Source organism: Heterocephalus glaber, unplaced genomic scaffold (genome assembly GCF_053883595.1).
Source record: "Heterocephalus glaber isolate CG9 unplaced genomic scaffold, H.glaber_assembly_v1.0 deba00001479, whole genome shotgun sequence".
Taxonomy (NCBI): domain Eukaryota; kingdom Metazoa; phylum Chordata; class Mammalia; order Rodentia; family Bathyergidae; genus Heterocephalus; species Heterocephalus glaber.
The window spans coordinates 4,964,094-4,984,858 of record NW_028258316.1 but is presented as its reverse complement, the minus strand read 5'-3'; the positions used below and the strand labels follow the sequence as shown (position 1 = coordinate 4,984,858).

At 44.2% G+C, this 20,765-nt stretch overlaps 1 protein-coding gene and 1 pseudogene across 2 annotated transcripts in view; one reads left to right on the top strand and one right to left on the bottom strand.

The window, feature by feature from the left end:
* The window catches only part of Abl1 (ABL proto-oncogene 1, non-receptor tyrosine kinase), a 152,644-nt gene that overhangs the window by 57,469 nt on the left and 74,410 nt on the right, over window positions 1–20,765 (top strand). The window lies entirely within an intron of this gene.
* Window positions 3,019–16,050, bottom strand: LOC101697855 (vesicle transport through interaction with t-SNAREs homolog 1B pseudogene; annotated as a pseudogene).

The window sequence follows — 20,765 nt, the reverse complement described above, 5'->3', positions numbered from 1 at the left end:
TGCTGTGCAGGACGCCCAGTCCCACTCTGTGGTCCTCACACAGCCCAGTGGGTCGGACCACACATGGCTCCAGCCCATGCGTGCCCTCCGCCCTTTCTCCACCACTCTCCCACGCGGCAGGCCCTTCCTGGACTGGCTGTGAGTCCCCTGCCTCGCACCAGTGGTGTGACCACCACCAGGCTATGTGCCTTGGTTCCTGAGGGAAGGGAGGCTCACCTGAGTCCTTGGTTCCTTCCTTGTCTGCTCCCCCAGTTCTGGGCAGCAGAACATGCTACTTCTGGACCCCGGAGCCCTCTCCTCTCTCATTGGTCCTGCAGGGTGTTAGTTTCTGGAGGTGAGTGAGGTTTTCACGCCTGACATGTCCAAGGAGGAGTCACACAGCACCCACAGGGGAGCAGGCGACGTGGACAGGAGCAGAGGCCACTGGGGAACAGCGGCTAGAGCCCCCGCTGGGGTGTCTGGGACGGGCACACCAGGGTGGGGGGTTGGCCCTGGGTGATTGGGGGCAGGAGAAGCGCTGGCTCTCTATGGGGCTCCGGATCGCAGCTGTTAGCTCGGCTCTGAACAGACACGTGGAGAATCTAAGGAAACGTGGTGAATGCACTCTGCTGAGGGTTGAGGGTAGCTGGACTAGCATGCGTGAGGCCCTGGGTTCCATCCCCAGTGCTAGAAAACCACAACAGAAACAAAACCCCACTCTGTAAGGGGTAACCACTTTGTGGGAGTGAACAGTTCCTTGTATTACGTTTTCCTGTTGAAATGCCTGCCGTGGTTTCCATCTCCTGGCTGTGCCCGGACTGGTCACCATCTGTTCTGGATCCGGGGGAGGGGCAGTGATGATACTCGAGTTGGACCCTGTGCGACCTCTCCTCCTCCTCCTCCTCCCCCTCCCCTTCCCCCCTCTCCCTCCTCTTCCTCCTCCTCCCCCTCCTCCTCCTCCCCCCTCCTCCTTTTCCTCCTCCTTCTCTTCCTCCTCCTCCCCATCCTCTTCCTCCCTCTCCTCCTCCTCCTCTTCCTCCTCCTCCCCATCCTCCTCCTCCCTCTCCTCCTCCTCCTCCTCCAGCACTGATGTGAGGGTGGGCCTCCCTCCTGTGTCTCTGTCAGTGCAGAGCTCCTCTGGCGTCACTTCCTCCTCTGCATTGGTGCAGTAAACATCTGTCAGCTGCCCCACAAGGGCATTGAGTTACAGTGACCAGCCAGAGGGTGCTGCCACAGTGCACCATGTTTGGGAATTAGCTGTGAAGCTTGTTATCGTAGAATAATTTAATAAGTAGACCAAGACGAGTAGAAGAAGGGTGAAGAAGTGACTAGTCAGCACTAAAAGACTACTTTACTGCTTTTATTTATACTATTTCTTTATGTATTTTGAAGTTCCGTTATTAGGTACGTGCACATTGAGGATTATTATGGCTTTTTGTTGCATTGGTCCCTTTGTCGTGAATAGTGTCCCTCATTAGCCCTGGAAATAGTGCTTGTCTGGAGGACTGTTTGTCTTGTCTTGAGATCTCCTGCTTTTTCACAGTGTTGGAATGGATCCTGGGGCCTCGATCTTGCTAGGCAAGTGCTCTACCACTGAACTACTCCCCACATCCTTTTTATTTTTTATTTTGAGACAAGAACTAAGTTGCCTAGGCTGCCTCAAACTGATGTTTCTCCTGCCTCAGCCTGCCAGTTAGCTGGAATTCCAGGCTTGCCCTGCATAGCCAGCAAACACCCTCAGCTTTCTTGTGATGACATGGCACAGTGTATCATTTTTTGTCTTTTCCCATTCAGCCTGTCAGTGTCCCTGCCCAGTGGAAAGCTGCCGTTGCTCTGTAGTTGCAACCAGGCTTGTGGTAAGGACAGGGACTATCCTGGTTCCCTTCGTCCTCACTCAGTCTTAGACAGGCCCCATGTGCCTGGACTTCTGAGGAGGGGCCTTCTTACCTTTATGCACTTCCACCCTCCATGACCAGTGTGTGTGTGTGTGAGTGTGTGTGTGTGTGTGTGTGTGTGTGTGTATGTGTGTGGACTCAGGTTTTGGGGTGGGATAGACTTTCCCATGTACCTTCCTGGCCCACAGTAGCTGACTTCTGCCTTGTATCAGTGCAGGATCAGCAGGTGAGGACTTCTGCTGCTGCCCTACCCCCAGAGCAGTAAAACTTTGCCAAAATCCTATGGCCAAGGAGGTTTCTTTTTTTTTGGTACCTAGGATTAAACTTGGGACCTTGCAGTTGCGAGGCAGGCTGTGGAACCACTGAGCTAACTCCCCAGCGCACCCTTAAAGCTTTTGCAAGGTACGGGAGGAGGGTCCTGGATGTGGGCAGGCTTCTGTCCCAGTCCAGCATGAGGGGGTTGTCACCAGAGTGCCCTGCTCTTTCTCGTGAGTGCCTGGTGGTAGTCCAGTGCCTGCACGTGAGTAACTCCAGTGACTCCATGGCACGTACTAGTCCACACTCAGCTTTATATGAATTCATTGCCATGTAGGCTATTTCCTTATGTATTTTTAAGACAGCCCCTCCTCCCCAGGCTCCGTGAACGGTTACGCAGCTCTTCTGTCTCCCCTCTCCCTGGAGGGGCTTGTCACTCACTAGCATTCAGTTCACCATGTTGCCTGGGGACCTCTGCTCAGTTCAGGAGAGGCTATGATTTTGTAGATCATCTGACTTTTTCCTCTTAGGCTTGGAGTGATGTTCTCTGAGGGCTTTTACATCTTAAGTAAGCGTAGAACTCTGTTTCTGTTATTCTTCACCTACCTCTCTGCAGAATTAAAGAAGTAAAATGGAGTTCGGGTTCCTTACAAATCAACAGTGTTTACCAGTGCAAACACTGCATTCTCTTTTCCATGTCTACCATTGGCTTACATTTTTTTTTGAAGAAATCATAAACAACATTTATTACCTTGGTCTGTCACACTGGTCTCATCACTCCTTCACGTTTATGTGGTTTTCCGTCTGGCCCCCTCTTCCAATGTCTGGCTGCACAGCACATCCTTGCACTGTCAGCCCACAGCAGCAAGATGCTTACTCCACATCCTCCCTAACACCATTCATCCACAGGCTCAAAGTTCTGGTCCTCAGAGCCCTTCCTAGAGGAAGTCCAATGCGTGTGAAAGAACTTGTAATAAACCAGGCCTCCCAGGATGACGAGCTCAGTAAGAAGAGGATGGAAAGCAGCAGCTTATTGGTTGTCACTTTTCTGGACATAGAATGGAGAATCTTTTAACTTTTGCTCAAGTTTTCACTTGTGTTTACCAGCCTGCTCTTGGTGCGTTCCAGCTGATCTTGCTGCCCCCCAGCTCTTCTGTGATTTTTAAGCCAATCTGATCAGTCTCTGGAGTCCGATGAGACCACTCAGTGCCCCGGGTGGGGCTTTCAGTGCCTTGCAGAAGCAGTACCCTCTTAGTCTGTAGCTGATTCATATGCTCATTATCCATAGCACATGTGCCATACCTCATGCCTCCTCAGCCCCCAGGTATGGCTGTCAGAGGTGTGCTTCTCACTTCCCGATGCAGTTTGGCAAGGTCTTTCTGGTAGTTTCACAGCCTAGACATCATGGGGTTATAGAAGGACAGGGCTGCATACCATAGTTCCTCCTCCATCTCTGCCAACATTTCATTCACTTCCTGTTGATTTTCATCAAAATCTCTGATCAACTTCTCTGTGCTGGTGGTCAGGCACCCCAACCCCACTCCCACACCATGGTCTTCTTGGAGGCCGAGGAGCATCTCATACAGCTGCTTGGAATGCTCCGAGGAGGTGGCGTTAGGCAGCTGAGACTAGGTGCTGGGTTCTTTCCTTACCCAGTTGTCAGTTGCCTGGCCCCGAAGCCATCACAGCAGCCACCATGGCCCACTGGCTTAAATTTGACCACTGTCTCAGTTACTTTTCTTGTTGCTGAGACAAAATACCCAACACGTACAAGTTAAGGAAGGAAAGGTTTATTAAGCTCACATTTTGTAGAGGTTTCAGTCCATAATTGCCTGGCTCTGGTCTGGGGATGTAGCTCAGTGGCACTGCCTGGTGAGCACAAAGTCCTGAGTTCGATCCCTGGTACCAGAAAAAAAACAAAAACCCCAAAACACAAATCATAATTGGCTGGCTTCAAGGCAGGGTGGCATGGCAAAGCAGCATTGCAGAGGAGAAACAGATCATGGCGGGTAGAGGGTAGCAAAGCAAGCAAGAAAGCAAGGGACCTTAACAGCCTCTTCTTGCCCCTTTCATATCAAGTACAGCCTAAGGCAGTCCAGCTCTACTTTTTCAGCTGGCATCTCCAAACCTTTCCAAACTCTTCCCATAAGCCAGTCCCAAAGGCTCCTGAACCACATGGTCAGGTTTGATCATAACAGTGACCCCACTCCCAGTACCAAATTCTGTCTTAGTTATTTTTCTTGTTGCTGAGACAAAATACCCAACACTCACAGGTTAAGGAAGGAAAAGTTTATTTAGCTCACATTTTGTAGAGGTTTCAGTCCATAATCGGCTAGCTCTAAGGCAGGGTGGCATGGTAGAGCAGCATCACAGAGGAGAAACGGTTCATGGTGGGCAAAAGGTAGCAAAGCAAGCAAGCAAGCAAGGGACTTCAGTAGCTTCTTCCTGCACCTTTTATATCCTGTATAGGCTCCGAGGATTAGGGTGGGTGCCAGACCAATCAGGGGACTGATTTAGTAATCACACACCTTAATCCCGGTGTCATGCACTCTAGATTCAGCCACCTCTGAAAAAGCCCCACCTATGACCACATGAGGCTTTTGGGGAACATCTAGGCACAAACCATAACAACCACCTTTTGTTTTCTTTGTACATTGAAATAATTAAAAACCTACAGAAAATTTATCAGACTAATACGGACAATTCCTGTTTCCTTAACTTATGAGTCATCAGTTTTTAACATTTTGCCACATTATTACGTTTGCTTTGTCACCCCCACCTTGTATGTTTATGTAGTATAAAAATTGCTTTTCTGAATCAGTAGGGAGTAGGTAATAATGTTTTACTCCTTTATCCCTGAATACTTCAAGTGTGTTCATAAGAAAGGGGATATCTTCTTATTAACTACAGAATAATTATCAATTTTAGGAAGTTAACTTTGATACATCCTTTTAATGTAATCTTCAGTCTATATTCTGATTTTCTCAACTGCCCTAGGAATGTCCCTCCTAGCATTTCCCCCTTAAGTGTAGGATCCATCCCAAGATCATGGATTGCATTGATATATCATGTTCTTTAATCACCTGTAACCTGGAAGAGTTCCTTAGTCTGTCTTCTCATGCGTTGGTATTTGTAAAGGCTACAGTGGGGAAGTATACCTGTAACAGTCTTGGGCTCTCAGGGTGCAGAAAGGGGTCTCTGATCCAAGACTATCTAAGACTTTGTAAATCCAGGCCTGCAGGGAGGCAGGCTCTACTCACAGAGGAAAGGTGTTTGGGGAAGTGCTGTGCACCATCTGCCAGCAAGGAGAGCATCTCACCTTTAGCTTTGAGTGAAAGGCAAGGGGAAATCATAAAAGGGGCTGTGGCTACTGACTAGCGACCACATGGATTGGGAAACTGATCTCATACTGCTTGTCTGACCTTCAACAGCTACAAACTGGAGATGTTGATTTAAAGTGGGCCTGGGTTTGCAGCATGCCTGGACACTTGGCAGGACCAAGTTGAAGTCTTCCCTGGTCTCAGAAAGCTCCCATAGATGACCTCAGCCAACATAGACACACCAGAAAGGGAGACACACACACACACACACACACACACACATATACACACACACACACACAGAGAAACAAGAGGAATTCAGATATTGGAAATATTGAATGTAAAATAATAAAGTTAATTTAGTAACTTCGAGGAAGCACAGGAAGGAATCAAAAATATGAGAAAAGAAAAGCATCAAAGCAACTAGGCATATTTATGTTAAAAACAAAATATAGTGTCCAGAAGTAAAAAGCATAGTCATTTAAATAAGTAAGTTAGTAGAGTAGACACAGCAGAAGAATTAGTTAACTAGAAGATAAACCTGAAGAAATAACACAGGCTGTAACTTAGAGAGGCCAAGCGATGGAAAACATGAAAGGTTAAGAGATAGAATATGTACTGAGAAGATCCAACTGAGGTCTAATTGGAGCTCCAGAAGCTGCTGCTGCAGGGATCCATAGAGACAGTATGGAAATGGAGGTCCACAGACCATTCTTCTAAATATTTGAGTTATAAATGGAAGAAACCATGAAATAAAATACATGTGACCAGTATACCTTCCTAATAACCTAGCAGCCAGGTTCGGATTTAGAGTTCTTGGACAGCACAGAACTCTGCACTGTCACAGAGCAGCACAGGGTGAACCACATCCCAGCCTGTGGTCCAGCCCTCTTTCTTGCCCCAGGTTTCTCCCACAGTGAGGGGACTCAGGCGCACACGGGTACACCCCTCAGCCTGCATATCTAATCCCTACTCACTAAGTAGACCTCTTGGGGAGGCTCTGGCCTGTGCCCATTCCACTTTTGTAAGAGACCCTCAGGGAAGAGTTGCATATAAGCCCTGAATGTGAGCTTGGATCTGATTAGGTCCCGAGGCCTGCATTATGGACGTCAGATGCTCAGGACACACCTCCCTGTGCCTTCGGGCCCTTTGGCCTGTGGAGAGAAATGGAATCTTTGAAATTGTGAAATCTGGCCAGAGGTTTTTCCTGACCTGGGTGGTAATGAGAGACAAAAACTCGCAAGTTTAGGAAGCCTGTCAGACTCCAAAGCGGGAGGGTGGGGAGGAGAGGAAAGAAGTCCGTGCCTAAATATCTCATAGCAAACCTATTGAACATCCAAGACAGAAAAGATTCTTAAAAATAGCCAGAGAGAAAAGATAGATGACCTACAAAGGAAGAAAAGTGACAGTGACAGCTAGCTTTTCTGCAGCAAGAGTGAAGTCTTGAAAGAGTAGAACATTTTCAAAGTAGGCACAAAATAACCTAGAATTGGACAACCATGAAACTGTCTTCCAAAAATAAGAATGGAGTAAAGACATTACATAAATAAAAACAGAAGGCTTTTACCACTGGGAATTTATCACTAAAGTACATTCTCAAGGGTGCATCTCAAGAAGGGAAACGAGTCCAGGAGGAGAGCTGCAGCTTGAAAGGGACATTAAAGAAGCCACAGAGAGGCACTGACCGCCTAAAGGCCACACTTATGTCCAGAACCAAGCCTGGAGAGAAGCCTGAGAGAGAAACTGAGCTGCAAGTAGAGTAGCACTTCCACCCAGAAGGTACACTCAGGGCACCTTGGGGCTCACTTCTGGGACAAACCAGACCTGTTTTTGCTGGGGTGCATGGCCACCTAAGCCAAGTCTTTCAGCCTCCGGGGCTCTGCTCAAAGCTTCCCATTGCTAACATTGCTGATGGGTCGTTGTTCCCTTTTTTCCACCACCAAGTTGGTTGCTCAAGCCAAGTTCTTGGCTTTGTGCCTTGTGTCCTTCAGGAGACCACATGGTAATCGCAGGCCACAAGGAGCACACAGCTCCTCCATTGTTGCCTGGACTTGATGCTCTTCCTTTTCCTTCCCAGTTTCCTCCAGCTACTTCCAGGTCCTTCTGGTTCTGGCTCTTTCTCCGTAACACACCAGGAACCACGTGTGTTATGGATCCACATCAGATACAGTGCCCACCCTGGTTCTGGGTGGCACAAGGGGAGGGAGTACTGAATTGGGACAAGCTTTAAGAGGGCCTAAGATGTGTGAAAAGCATTGAGCGGGACATTTTAAGAGAAAGTTCCAGTAACACAGTTCCTTCTGTTTACATCATCGTGCTTGTCAAATTTGGTCCTATGACATGGGATGAGATGATGTCGTACCTGACAGCAGGTGTTACCCATCCCTCCTATGGATGGTCTTAGGGCTCAGAGATGGTAAGGTCTGCCTGTGGGCATGAAGTTGGGAAGAGGCAGACCCCCAGAACTGCACCTCATGGCTTCTCTCTGGTTTCTTATCCAGTGCCCACTCCAATACCACTTGGCTCTGCCTAGCAGCGGCTTACAGAATGTTGCTAAGGAACAGAGCTTTTAAAGCAGCAGTCAAAATTATGTGGAACTTGCTCCTTTTTAGGGATTCTGTCAGTACTGATGAATTAATTTCCCTCCCTCCTCCTTCCTCTTCTTCTTCTCCCCCCACCCTCTTCCTTCTTCTTCCTGGGAATTGAACCCAGCCTTCTCACTGAGCTACAGCCCTAGCCCTTGTTATTTTTTTTACCTTTTTATTTTGAGACAAAGTCTTACAAAGTTGCAAAGTTGGGCTCAAACTTGAAATCCTGCCTGAGCTTCCCAGAGTGCTGGGTTTACAGGTATGTGCCTCCTCACCTCATTTACCTGACTTTCTTTAAAGACTGATTTTGCTCCCCACCTGCCCAGCTCCTCCAGTTACTTAGCACGCACCCTTCTCTTCCCTGTAAATATCGTGGAGTCTGACCTGGGCTGGGATTACCATGGTGGTATCCATACCAATCAGAATTCCCCGTTGCTGGACTGTTCCTTATACCTATATTTGCTGATAGTCTCCTCTCCGCACATCTGAGAAGTTTTAAGCTATTTTTGCTGAGAAACAGCTGGAGTTCATACAGGCTGTGTGGCAAATTGCACATTTTAACTTGAAATCTAATCCTGAGCTTTTCCTGCCTTTTAAAGAGACAGGCACACCCAGCGAATCCAGGCAGTTTCAAGCCTATGCCACACTGTCCTGTAGGTGACATTGGATTGTGGCACATTAGCATCTCATTGGTTTAAATACTGCAAGCGGCAAGCTTTGCAACTGCCCTTCAATCACAGTTTTAAACCTGTAAACTCACATTCATAAAGCAAGCAGAGTATGTCACGGTCAAGGGACTGCTTTATGAAGTAGTTAACATACTTTGTTCGTTGTTCATTTACTTTGCTCACAAGCTTGGAAAGAACTTTTTTTTAAAGGCCTAGTTTAAGACACCTTAGAACACAAATTGTGTATTTCCTGGACTGTCCTATCGTTTAGAAGGCCAGATTTCGTCAAAACAAATGAATCACTGTTTTTCCTTCCTTCACCATCTCCTAATTGGTTTCCAAAGAGGGCTTATTAATGCCTGCATTTCCCAACTGCATTGTTTTGGTTAAGTCCTACTTACTGGCTGTACCAGGTGACACACTGGGAATATCTAGAGCTGGCGACTGGTGGCTGGGTCACAGGGCTCCCAGAAGGGTTATCCAGGTATGTTGCCACTAGGGAGTTTTCAGAGGAGAAGCTTTTTCTTGTGCATTTGTTACAAAGTCAAGGGAAATGACTTTAGACAATCAAACCTGACTTATAATTTAGACTCTGCTTTCCTTGAGCTCGGTGTTAGTTTTTAGATATGAACAAGGTGTGCGTTTTTAAAGTTCTCTTTGAACTTTTCTTTTTTCCCCCCAATACTGAGGATTGAGCTCAGGGCCTTCACTCCTAGCTGCACTCCAGCCCTTTTTTTTTTTTTTTTTTTGGTACCGGGGATCAAACTCAGGACTTTGCACTTTGCAAGGCAGGCACCAGAACCACTGAGCTAAATCCCCGGCTCCTCGAGCCCTTTTTTATTTGAAGAGTCTTGCTAAGTTGTCCAGGCTGGGCTCAAACTTGTGATCCTCCTGCCTCAGCCTCCCAGAGTCCTGAAATCACCCCCAGTTTGAATGTATTTTTGATAAGTGGAGTATTTTGGTCATTGGCTTGTGTGGCAAGATCATCAATTGGCCTTCTGCTGCATGTGCTGATGATTCTTGTCTGCAGGACGTCCCTTACTGCACTGTCAAAAGAGCACCCCAGATGGTGGATAAACCTCCCTAGAGTGCCCTGACCCCTTCCCACTTCCTCCACACTTTGTTGGATGAGGGATATGGAAACATAAAGCGGGACCCATGGGGTTTCCTGTGAGTCTCCACCTGCAGCAGCACAGTGGGGCCTCTGCTCTTGCCTTAAGGAGCTGTTGCTGTGCGACACCAAGCACTTCTCTCATAGCAGTAGGAGGAATTGCTACCCCGGTAACTGTGAAGTGGGTGGTTTTAGAATCCACTTCGGAAGGCATTGACCCTTCAAACAGCTGGTTCCATTTAATAGTTTTGTTTAAACAAACCCTGTTCCTGGAAATGGTTTCAGAATAGTCTGTTCCTCGTAGCTGGTCCTTTGCCCTTGTTTCTAAGTGTTTTCCCAACAATATCACAAGTGCATGAGCATGACAGATCAGAAATTCTGCCTGAAGTCCACTTACGAATTGTGTCCAGATACGATGCATTGATTATTGAACTCAGTAGTGTAAAGATTTAACCGATAACCTTTTTTTTCAAAAGTGACCAAATTCTTTTGGCGCTTAACTATATCTCCCTGTAAGGGGCTGTGACGTCTGGAGCCTTCAGTGGCTAGAACAGTAATAATTTTGAGAATGAGCATTTTTCACTTTGAAAACCTGAAAAAGTTCTTAACAGAAAAGGCAGTGCTGTGCTGATTAAGTAATCAGGGGATATGTCTATTTCCCCCCATCCCCTAGTACCAGGGGTCGAACTCAGGACCTTGCGCTTGCCAGGCAGGCACGATGCCACGGAACTACATCCCCAGCCCAGTCAGGAAATTTTAAAGTGGGATATAAAGTTCTGTGTTAGGTATGACACTACAATATAAAAATTACATTTAAAAAAAGATCAATACAAATACCAAATAAGATCTTGGCAGTTCTCTGATTTTTCTAAAGCGAATTTTTATTACTTTATTTTAAACTTTAAACATATGCAATTCATTAAGAACTTTCTGTATGAAGTTTCATTTTGTTCTGTTCTCTCCTAGAATTTATTCTTGTTTTTGGAGAACTTATCTCAGTTTATAATTCTATGGTAACTAATGTGATATTTCTTTCAGTGCCTCTGTATTAGTCAGCTTTTCCTTGCCATGACAAAATGCCTATGACAGCTTGAAGGAGGAGAGTTGTATATTGGGTCACAGTTTTGAAGTTTTGGTCTGTGGTCTGCTGGCCCCAGGACCTACGGGGCTAAGGTGAACACACTGTGTGAGTGTGTGGAGAGGCGGCCGCTCACCTCATGGCAGCCAGGAAGCAGGCTTGGGGTGAGGAAGGGGTGGGACAAATGCATCCAGCAAGGGTGCAGCCCCAAGCCTCACCTCGCGGTGTCCACCGGGTCTCAGCGGTCAGTGGACCGATCCACGGATGAGATCACCGTCAGTCGCCTTTCCAAAGGCCCTGTCCCTGAACACTGCTCAAGCCTTCCGCGTAGGAACTTCTGGGGTCTGTTTCAGATCCAAGCCATGACAGCTTCTCTCCTGCTGCTCTGGTACGTCCCCAGCATGGGGACCATACCTCTGTTGTACCTGATCGGATCCCAGCACTCAGCGCTTTGGCCCAGAGTGGGCGTTTCGTAGACCCACTGAGTGAGCGAGGTGGGCTTCACCTGGAGTGCAATGTGATGGTGATACTCGCACTTCTGACCCGCTCTCTTCTGGATGCTGCATGCTTAACTCCGTGTCTGTTAGCCATTAGGTAATGACTGCATTCAAAACATTCCACAGCTTGCTGGTTGATGCAGAGATCTTTGTTGTAGAGACTTTCTCATCTGTGTTTGCCAGTTACCCCTGGCATTTCCCATCCAGGGTGCCTTGGCCAAGTGGAGATGCATAGGATGCTCTCCCATTCTGGGGCCGCACCTGTGTCCCAGGTGCAAAACGTGGTTGCTGGGAAGGACCTGTTCTCGTGCTCACAGGCTCCTTACTCCCCACCCCATCTGATTTTTCCTGCAGAATCGAGAGGGCACAGCTTGCAGAAGAGCTGTTAGTTCTTATTCTGGCAAATGCCTTTTCATTGAAGTTGGTAATTACAGAAGTAGTACTTGCTTATTGAAAACAACATAAGTAAAGTTTCTTTCTTTTGGTGACTCACCTCACACATAGCTACCGTTGAGTTTAAGAAACCTTTTCATCATGGTCCTTTAATGTTTGAGACATTGCTTTCTGGATCCCATTCTGTCCTGCACTTGTATATAAAGGTGGATCTTCTCAGGGCACAGTTGGTCATCATTAAGAAGAGGCATTGGACAACAGTATGCGTGGGAGTTTGGCTGTTGCTTGCAGTGGGATCTGTAGCATATTCCTGTCAAGTTAATCAGAGGTTGCTAAATAGGCAACTGGAAAAAGCAGAAAAGGTAGCTAAGTGACAGGGTGCAGGAGACTTGTGCACAAGTAAGAAGTAACTATGGGTTTGCAGTATCTAAGAACCCTTGGCAAAGGGAGGCTGATCTGACCCCCTTGTCAGTGGTGGCGAACCTGTGGCGCGTGTGCCACAGCAGGCTCTAAAAGGTTCGCCATCACTGCCCTAGACACTGAGAATGGGGATGTGCAGAGGAGGCCTGCTTGGGATTGAGCAGTATTTCCAGCCAGTTCTCTCCTTTTCTTCAGAATCATGCAGCACTTTGTTGCGGCTTGGTATCTGGATGAAGCACAACACCTGTTCCATCAGTGCTTCCTTCTGCACCGCTCTCAGCTCTGTTCGAAAGGCCTCTTCCTACAGGAACTATGGGTTCTTTAAGAAGAGGAGGGGGTGGAGGAAGGAAGGAAGCTGATCTGTCATGTGTGTGAGCTCACATCTGAGGCCCTAGCGTCCCTTTTCCAGCCTCTGCTTCCCCCACAAAAACAGGTTTTATGCTCCTTCGTGCCAATGTTTGGAGCTGTGCTGGGCCGCCCTGGGGCCTTCATACAAGTTGGACCTGCTCCCCAGCGAGGAGAGGGAGGGCAAGGCGAGCTTTGCTTCTGTGTAGTGCACGGGTGGGCAGCGGCTGGTGCATCGCGTCCGCCAGGCTGGCCCAGGGAGGCTCGGGCTTGCCGTGCATGCCCTTAAAGTGGTCTATGCTCAGCATCCCATGCAAGGTGTTCACACACAGCACACTGTGGGCCCAACCTCGGCTCAGCACCTGTGAGCAGTGACCCTGGACAAGTGACTTCAGTTGCCTCAGTTTGCTCTGAAATGACGTGTGCATCTCCTCAAGGGTGTAACAGGATGTTGCGTAGAGCTCTTGATGGATAGTAAGTCCGTAGTAATTGATGGCCATTGTTGCTGTCATGATGTTAAAGTCTGTAAACTAATGGTTTTGTAAGTGAAATATTGAAATCCGTTCCTAGCAGCTCCTCAAAGACTCTCAGGGAAGCCTGTCATGCAGTTGAGTTTTACATAGTAGCAGCGAGCACTGAATCCGCTTTGACAAGGTCTTAGTCAAGGAAGGACACTTATAGAATTGTAGTGTCTGGGCTAGAAGATGATTTTTTGAAGTACCTTTGAAAGAATTATTATTTACATAGAATCAAACCCACATTTTGATGAGTTTTGATGTACAGCCAATCATGTCACCTCAATCACAGTCAAGGTTATAAATCAGTTCCTTTATCATTGAGTTTTTCTGGGCCCCTTTCCAGCCGATTCCGTCCCTCAACCTCTGAACACTCTTCTGCTTTCTGTCTCTGTAGTTTTGCTTCTTCTAGAAATTCATAATGTGGAATCGTACGAAAATCAGACCCAGATCATAGATGTTTGTATTTAACTTCTTTCAGTTCACGTAATTATGTTGAGATTCATGCATGTTATGTACACTAATGTGCCCTGTTTTTTGTGAGTAATGTTCTGTTATGTGGACTAACCTCGGCTTGGTTATGCATCTGTGGGGGGCAGGGTTGCTTCCACTTTGGGGTTGTTATGAAATCTCCTCCTGTGACTGTCTGGGCACCCATGATTGTATGAACACATGCTTGTATTTCTCTTGGGAACATACCTAGAACTGGAGTATCTGGGTCATAAAAGAAGTGTGTGTTTGTCACAGGATTGCTGTATTCATTTTCTGAAGTGTTTGGAATCCGATTTGCTACATTCACTTGCATCGAGTTCAATTACTTTTTGTTTTGTTTTTAATTTTTCTTGAGACTATCTCTTTAACCCCTGGATTATTTAAAATTACATTGTTGGATCCTCGGTACCAAAAAACAAAACAAAACAAAACAAAAGTACATTGTTGGTCTGGGGATGTGGCTCAGTGGTTCCGCCGCCTGCCTCGCAAGCGCAAGGTCCCGAGTTTGAACCCCAGTACCAAAAAAAAAAAGAACATTGTTTAGGTTCCAAATATTTGGAGATGATCCTGTTATTTTTCTGTTACTAATAGTGGTTTCCAGTTTGGTTCAATTTTTGTCAAAGGACACATTATGTGTGACTTCCATTATTTAAAAATTTGAAGCTGAGGGTGGTGTTGTCGCACACCTATAATTCCAGTGCTCAGGAGGCTGAGGCAGGAAGATTGCCATGAGTTTGAGGCCAGCCTGGGCTACATAGTGAGTTCAAGACCAGCTTGAACTGCACACGAGACCCTGTCTCAAAACAACAGCAGCAGCAACAAAACATTGGGGTGTTTTCTGGCCGCAGACGTGATGTGCCTTGGCGTAGGTTCTGTGGGCACTTGGGAAGAATGAGTATCTGTTCATGTTGAGTGCACTGTACTGTGTCAGTGAGACACTGTTGATCAGTTACTGAGAGAGGACTGCCGGAGTCTCCACGGATAACCTTTTGGGTTTTGCTCTACGTGTTGCAGCCCTGTCATTGAGTGCCTACACATTCAGGGTCACTCTGCTTTCCTGATGTGGTGCCCTTATATCATTATATAATCTTGCGCTTGATCTCCAGTCATTTTGTTTGCTCTGAAGTCTATCCAAAATAGCTATTCCTGCTTTGCTTTTTTAAAAAGAAACTTAAAATCTTAAATGAGAGATTTCACTACTAAGAGCAAGACAGCCAGGAATATAAATCTGGACCAGCCACCTAGGCTGCATCTATGACCACATAGGTCTTCCATGATTTAGGTAGCTTAAGTTCAGCATTACTCTCCGCAGTTTTAAGCATGCACAAGAAACACTCGGCACTCTCTTTAGGCCACTGCTCCTCACTATGTTTGGCCCAGGCACACCTCCTGGCTCTGTCAGTCCAGTGTGTGAGGGGCACACGTTGCTGCTATAAAGTGGTACCTTTCACATGCTTGGTGGTCCTTCAGATGTGCTGCCCTTGTGGCCAGCGTGGTTTCACTGTGTTCTTAAAGTGAACATGGTGATTTAAACCTCTGGACTTTCATGATTTTCTGGGGTTTTCTGGGTCAAGAGAGAACCGAACCCGTTTCACAGATCACCTCAAGTCACAAGAAAAGCACTGTTTTCTTTTAGCTAAAGTCTGCATCATATATGTATAGATTTGCTGATGAGAAGTTCTGAGTTTCCTTCATCTGAGAATACCTTGCTTTCTTCTTTACTCCTGAAGAATACTTTTGCTGTGTAGTATTCTGGATCAGAGTACTTGGCAAAGTTACTCCACCTCTATCTGGCACCTATGGTTTCTAATGAAAAATCTACTGTCGTTCTGTTTTTCCCCTTAGGTAGATGTCATTTTTCTCCCTGCTTTCAGAATTTTTCCCCTTGTACTTTAATATGTGCGTACGTATGTTTTAAAGGAAAAAGGCTTTACTCAAAGCTAGCTCTGAGGAGATGGGGCCTCATACTGCCACACATCACCCTCTCCCTGTGTCCAGGCGTGCAGGGGCCTTTTACAGCAAGGAGCAGAGGGGAGAGGGAAACAGTGAGACAGCAGACAGCCACAAGCTTGCTTCCTCCCTCCCTGCTGTCCTTCACTCCCTCCCTCTCCTGGGTAAAGAAAACTGGACTGCACCCTCCTGGTACCAGCATCTACCTAATATTAAAGCATCTAATATTAAAAATCAGCTGTTGTGACTGGTCATCTAGGCTGAGAAGAAAAGAGGTGGCAGTTTGTGCCAAAGTGTGATGAAGTTTGGAGCAGCCACTTGTCTCTGAAGGAAAAAAATTCCAATTTTTCAAGTTCCATTTTTCCCTGTCACTTACACTTCCCCTGCTTGGTTTAGTGCAGCCCTCAGTCTTGAGGGCCTTGAGGGCCAGGGTCATCTGACTGGCTGGCTGATGCTGGGCTGGCACAGGGAGCCCATCAAAGATAGCTGGAGCACAAGCAGGGGGAGCCAGGAACTTGAGCCTGAGAAGTTCCACTAAGGCCATGAGGCCGGATACAAAAGGAAGCCACATCAGGAGTTGCCAACAGCTACACCTGCTGGGAGGGCCTTTGGCTTTCAAGCAGTCATACATAATGTTCCTTAAGTTTTAGAAGTTTGGCTACATTGGTTTTGGTGTGGATTTCTTTGGGTTTACCTTGTTTGGGTTTATCTTCGTGTGGACTAAATTCTAATCTATCATAATATAATACAAATTGTATTATACTCATTGTAAATGTGGAGTTACATATGCACTACATTCTGTTCCATTGACATATGTCTATTCTTCCGACAATCTATACTTTTTTTTTTCCAGTACCAGGAATTGAGCTCAGGGCCTCGTTCTTGCCAGGGAGGTGCTGCGCTGCTGAGCTACATCCCCAGCCCATATACTGTCTTTATTACTGTAGTTTTATAATTTATCTTCAATTCAGGTAGTATAAGACCTCTAATTTTGTTGTTCTTTTTAAAAATTGTGGGCTATTCTAGGTCCTTTGTCTTTCCACATAAATATTAGAATCAGCTTGTCAGTTTCTTCCAAAATGCCTTTGGGGTTTTGCTTATAATCTAAAAATCTATTAAACCTAATATACCTAAAAATCTGTTAAATCTCTCTATATATAATCAGTTGGGGGATTGACATCTTGCTTGACCTAGTGAGGAATCAGCATTATAATCCATGAACATAGTACATCTCCCCTTGTCTTTAGGTCTTTTTTCTTTTTTTTGGTACTGGGGATTGAACTCGGGTCCTTGCACTTTTGAGGCAGGTGCCGGAACCACTGAGCTAAATCCCCAGTCCTAAATTTTTTTTTTTGGTACCAGGGATCGAACTCGGGTCCTTGCACTTGCGAGGCAGGCAGCGGAACCACTGAGCTAAATCCCTGGCCCCTGTGTTTAGGTCTTTTATAATTTTTCTTTGTGGTTTCTTGTAGTTTTCAGTAATGAGTTTACATGTCTTTTGTTAAATATGTAACTGTTTCAATCATACTGTAACTAGAATTGTTTTAAAATTTAACTTTCTAAATTTTATTGCTTATATGTATATAGAAATACAGATGAATTTTGTATAATGAACCTGTGTTCTGCAATTTGCCAAATCCACTTGTTAGTTTTAGTACCTTTTTTGTAGACTGCTTACAGTTTTCTCTAAATACTAAGAGTTTTTTGTTTTAATTATCTTATTGCTATTGATTTCAATTTGATTCTTAAAGAGTATACTCTGTATTGTTTTAGTCCCTCAAAATTTATTATTTTGTTTCCTAGGATATGGTCTTAGTAGATGTATCGTGTATCCTTGAAGAGAAGGTGGATTTTTTTCTTCTTAATAAAAGATCATGTCATCTATAAATGAAGACCATAATACGTTTTCTTTTTGTCACCTTATTGCACTAGCTAAACCTCTAGTACAATCTTAAATAAAGGTTATGTCAATGGACATCCTTACTGTAGTCCTGAAATAAACTAGAAAGCATTGAACTCTTTACTGTTTAATGTAATGTTAGCAGTAGAATTTTCATGAATGTTCTTAGTGAAGATGAGGAAGTTCCCTTCTTTTTTTAGTTTATTGAGAATTTTTATCATGAAAGTGATGATAAGTTAGGTTAGATATTTTTCTCTGTATCTATTTAAGTGATCATATGGGATTTTTTCTCCTTTGTTCTGTTAACAAAATGAATAACATTGATTGAGTATCATATGTTAAAATCAATCTTGCATTCTTAGGACAAACTCCACTTGGTTTTGATATGTTGTTTTGTTTCGTTCTTTTGGTTTTTTGGTGTCTTACTATGTAGTTCAGGCTGGCCTTGAACTTACTGTGTAGCCCAGGCAGGCCTCAAACTCTTGGCGATTCTCCTGCCTCAGCTTTCCAAGTGCTGAAATTACAGGCGTACATCACCACACCTGACTTGATATGTTATTTTTATGTATTACCGGATTTTACATGCTAACATTTTGTTAGGAATATTTATATTTCTGTGAAGGATGTCGGTGTATTGGGGTGTTTTTCTTGTTGTTGTTTTTCTTCTGATGTCTTTGTCAGATTTTGGAACCAGAGTAATACTCGCTTCTTCAGTTTGGAAATGTTTCCTTTTTTGTTTTCTGAAAGAGTTTGTTTAAGGTTGGTATTATTTCTTCTTTAAATGTTTGAGTTCACCAGTAAAATCAATGGGGCCTAGACATTTCCTTGAGGGAAGTTCTTCAATTACAAGTTCTATTTCTTTAATAAGTTAGAACTGTTCAAGTTTTTATCTTTTTGAATAGTTCTGTTAATTTCCATATTTCCAGGGATTTATTCATTTTATATATATTGTCGATTTATGTAGGTATATACAGCTTAAGTTTTCTAGATACTACTTTTTCTACATCTCACAAATTCAAATAAGTTATTTTAATTATTATGTTCAAAATAATTTCTATTTTTTCTTACAATTCCTTTGAATGGATGATTATCTAGAATTATAGAAGTATGTTATTTCCAATATTAGGAGATTGCTTTATTTTTTCCTACTTTTTTTTTGGTCCAGGACCTTGCGCTTGCGAAGCAGGCGGCGGCACCACTGAGCTAAATCCCCAGCCCTGCTTTATTTTTTCCTTATCTTATTGGTATTGATTTTTAATTTGCCTCCATTGTGGTTAAAAAACACATTTTGTATTACTTCAAAAAAATTTTCCCCCAATGCCGGGGATTTGGCTCAGTGATGCAACACCTACCTTGCAAGTGCAAGGTCTGAGTTTGATCCCCAGTACCAGAAAAAAAATTTTTTCCCCCCAATACTGAAGATTGAACCCAGGGCCTTTGCAATGAGCTACAGCCCCAGCTTTTTTTTTTTTTTTTTTTTTTTAAAGACAGGGTCTCCCTGGGCGGGGAGTTAGCTCAGTGGTGCTGCACCTGGCTGGCAAGCCCAAGGTCTTGAGTTTGATTCCCAATACAAAAAAGAAAAAGAAAAGAAAAGTTAAAGGGAAAAGGTTACCATATCTGAGGCTTATTATTCTTAATATCTGAGTGTCTCTCTGATATTATTCCTTTTAGCCTGAAGAATGTCCTTTAATATGTCTTATAGCACAGGTTTTTCTGGCAGTGGATTTTTTTTTTTTTTTTGAAAATGTTTCTTTTACCTTCATTATTTTCTCTGGGCATAGAATTCGTAATTTAAGGTTTGTTTGTTTGTTTGTTTTTTGGTACCAGGGATTGAACTTGGGTCCTTGCTCTTGCGAGGCAGGTGACAGAACCACTGAGATAAATCCCCGGCCCAGAATTTGAGTTTTTATTTGTTTCTTTGTTTTTTGGCATTGTAAAAATGTTATTCCACTCTGTTTTGGCCTTCTGGTGGTTTTTTGTTTTGTTTTGTAATACTGGGGTTTGAGTCCTGCATGTACTAGGTAAGCTCTCTAGCCCTGAGCTGTGTTCCTAGCCTTTTTAAAGTTTTATTTTGAAACAGAATCTCACTAAGTTACATAGGCTGGCCTGGAACTTTTAGTCTTCCTGCCTCAGCCTCGCAAGTAGCTGGGATTATAGGTCTGTGCTGCTGCACCCAGACTGGCCTTCATGTTTTCAGATGAGTCAGTGTTAGTTGGATCCTTGTTCTCTTCTGTTTAATATATTCTTTCTTGGGTTGCTCTCAAGATTGCTCTTAAAAAAAAAAGATTTCTCTTTATTTTGGGGTTTGGAATGTTTGACTGTGATGTGTGTGTTGCTTTTCTTTCTCCTTGCTGTTCATTTAGCATATTCCATCATCAAATTTGTGCATCATTAAGTTGAGGCAATTTGGGAACCTCATTTCTTCAAAAATTTTCTACCCCATTGTTTCTCTTCTCTTTGGGGGAGTGGGAGATTCTAGTTACCCATGCTGGACCACTGGATATTATCTAACATGACTCCATGTTCACTTTTTTCTTTTAGTATTTTTCATCTTGGTTAATTTGTACTCATCTTTCTTAAAATTTGCATTTCCTTCCTCTTCCTTGTCTATTCAGCTCTCAAGAACATCCAGAGGATTTTTTATTTCAAAAATTATTTTTTCAGTTCTAGAATTTCCATTTGATTATATTTTATTATTTCTGTTTTCTTGCGGAGATTGTCATTCCCTCCTGTATTTCATTGAGATAGTTGTAAAAGCTATTTTAAAACATGTTAGATTTTTGTTTGGACTAAAATGTGTTCCATTTTCTTGATATTTTGTACAGTGAGTAACTGGCTTGTATCTTGGATGTGATAAATGTTAAATGGTGGAAATTCTAGAGTCTTGTATTTTTCTCTGAGTTGTTCAAGAATCAATTAGGAATGTGACTGTTTAGGGTTGGGAGATCTCCCGCATCTTTTTCCTTTCAGGATTACTTCACTCTTTAGCATTCATACTTTCCTGGCTTCCCTTTTCTGATTCACCAAGCCAGAAATGCTGAGTTTTTTATGCACATTCCTGCCATGTCTGTATGTGGCATAAATTATAGTATTCAGACACAAAATTACTAAAGGCAATAATCTGGAAAAATGCAATAATAAATAAAATGATTATAGTGACAACTTTTAAAAATATGGAACAATTTGGGAAGATGCTTCCTGAATATGCCAAAAAATTCAGATAGTTAACAAAATATTATGATGATTTAAAAAAAAAAAACGAATGTTATCTGGGTTTGGAGTAGCTTGGTCATCTCACAGAAAGGAACCGCAAGTCCCAGTCATCCATTAAACAGTTTTCAATAAAAGATTTATGTCCT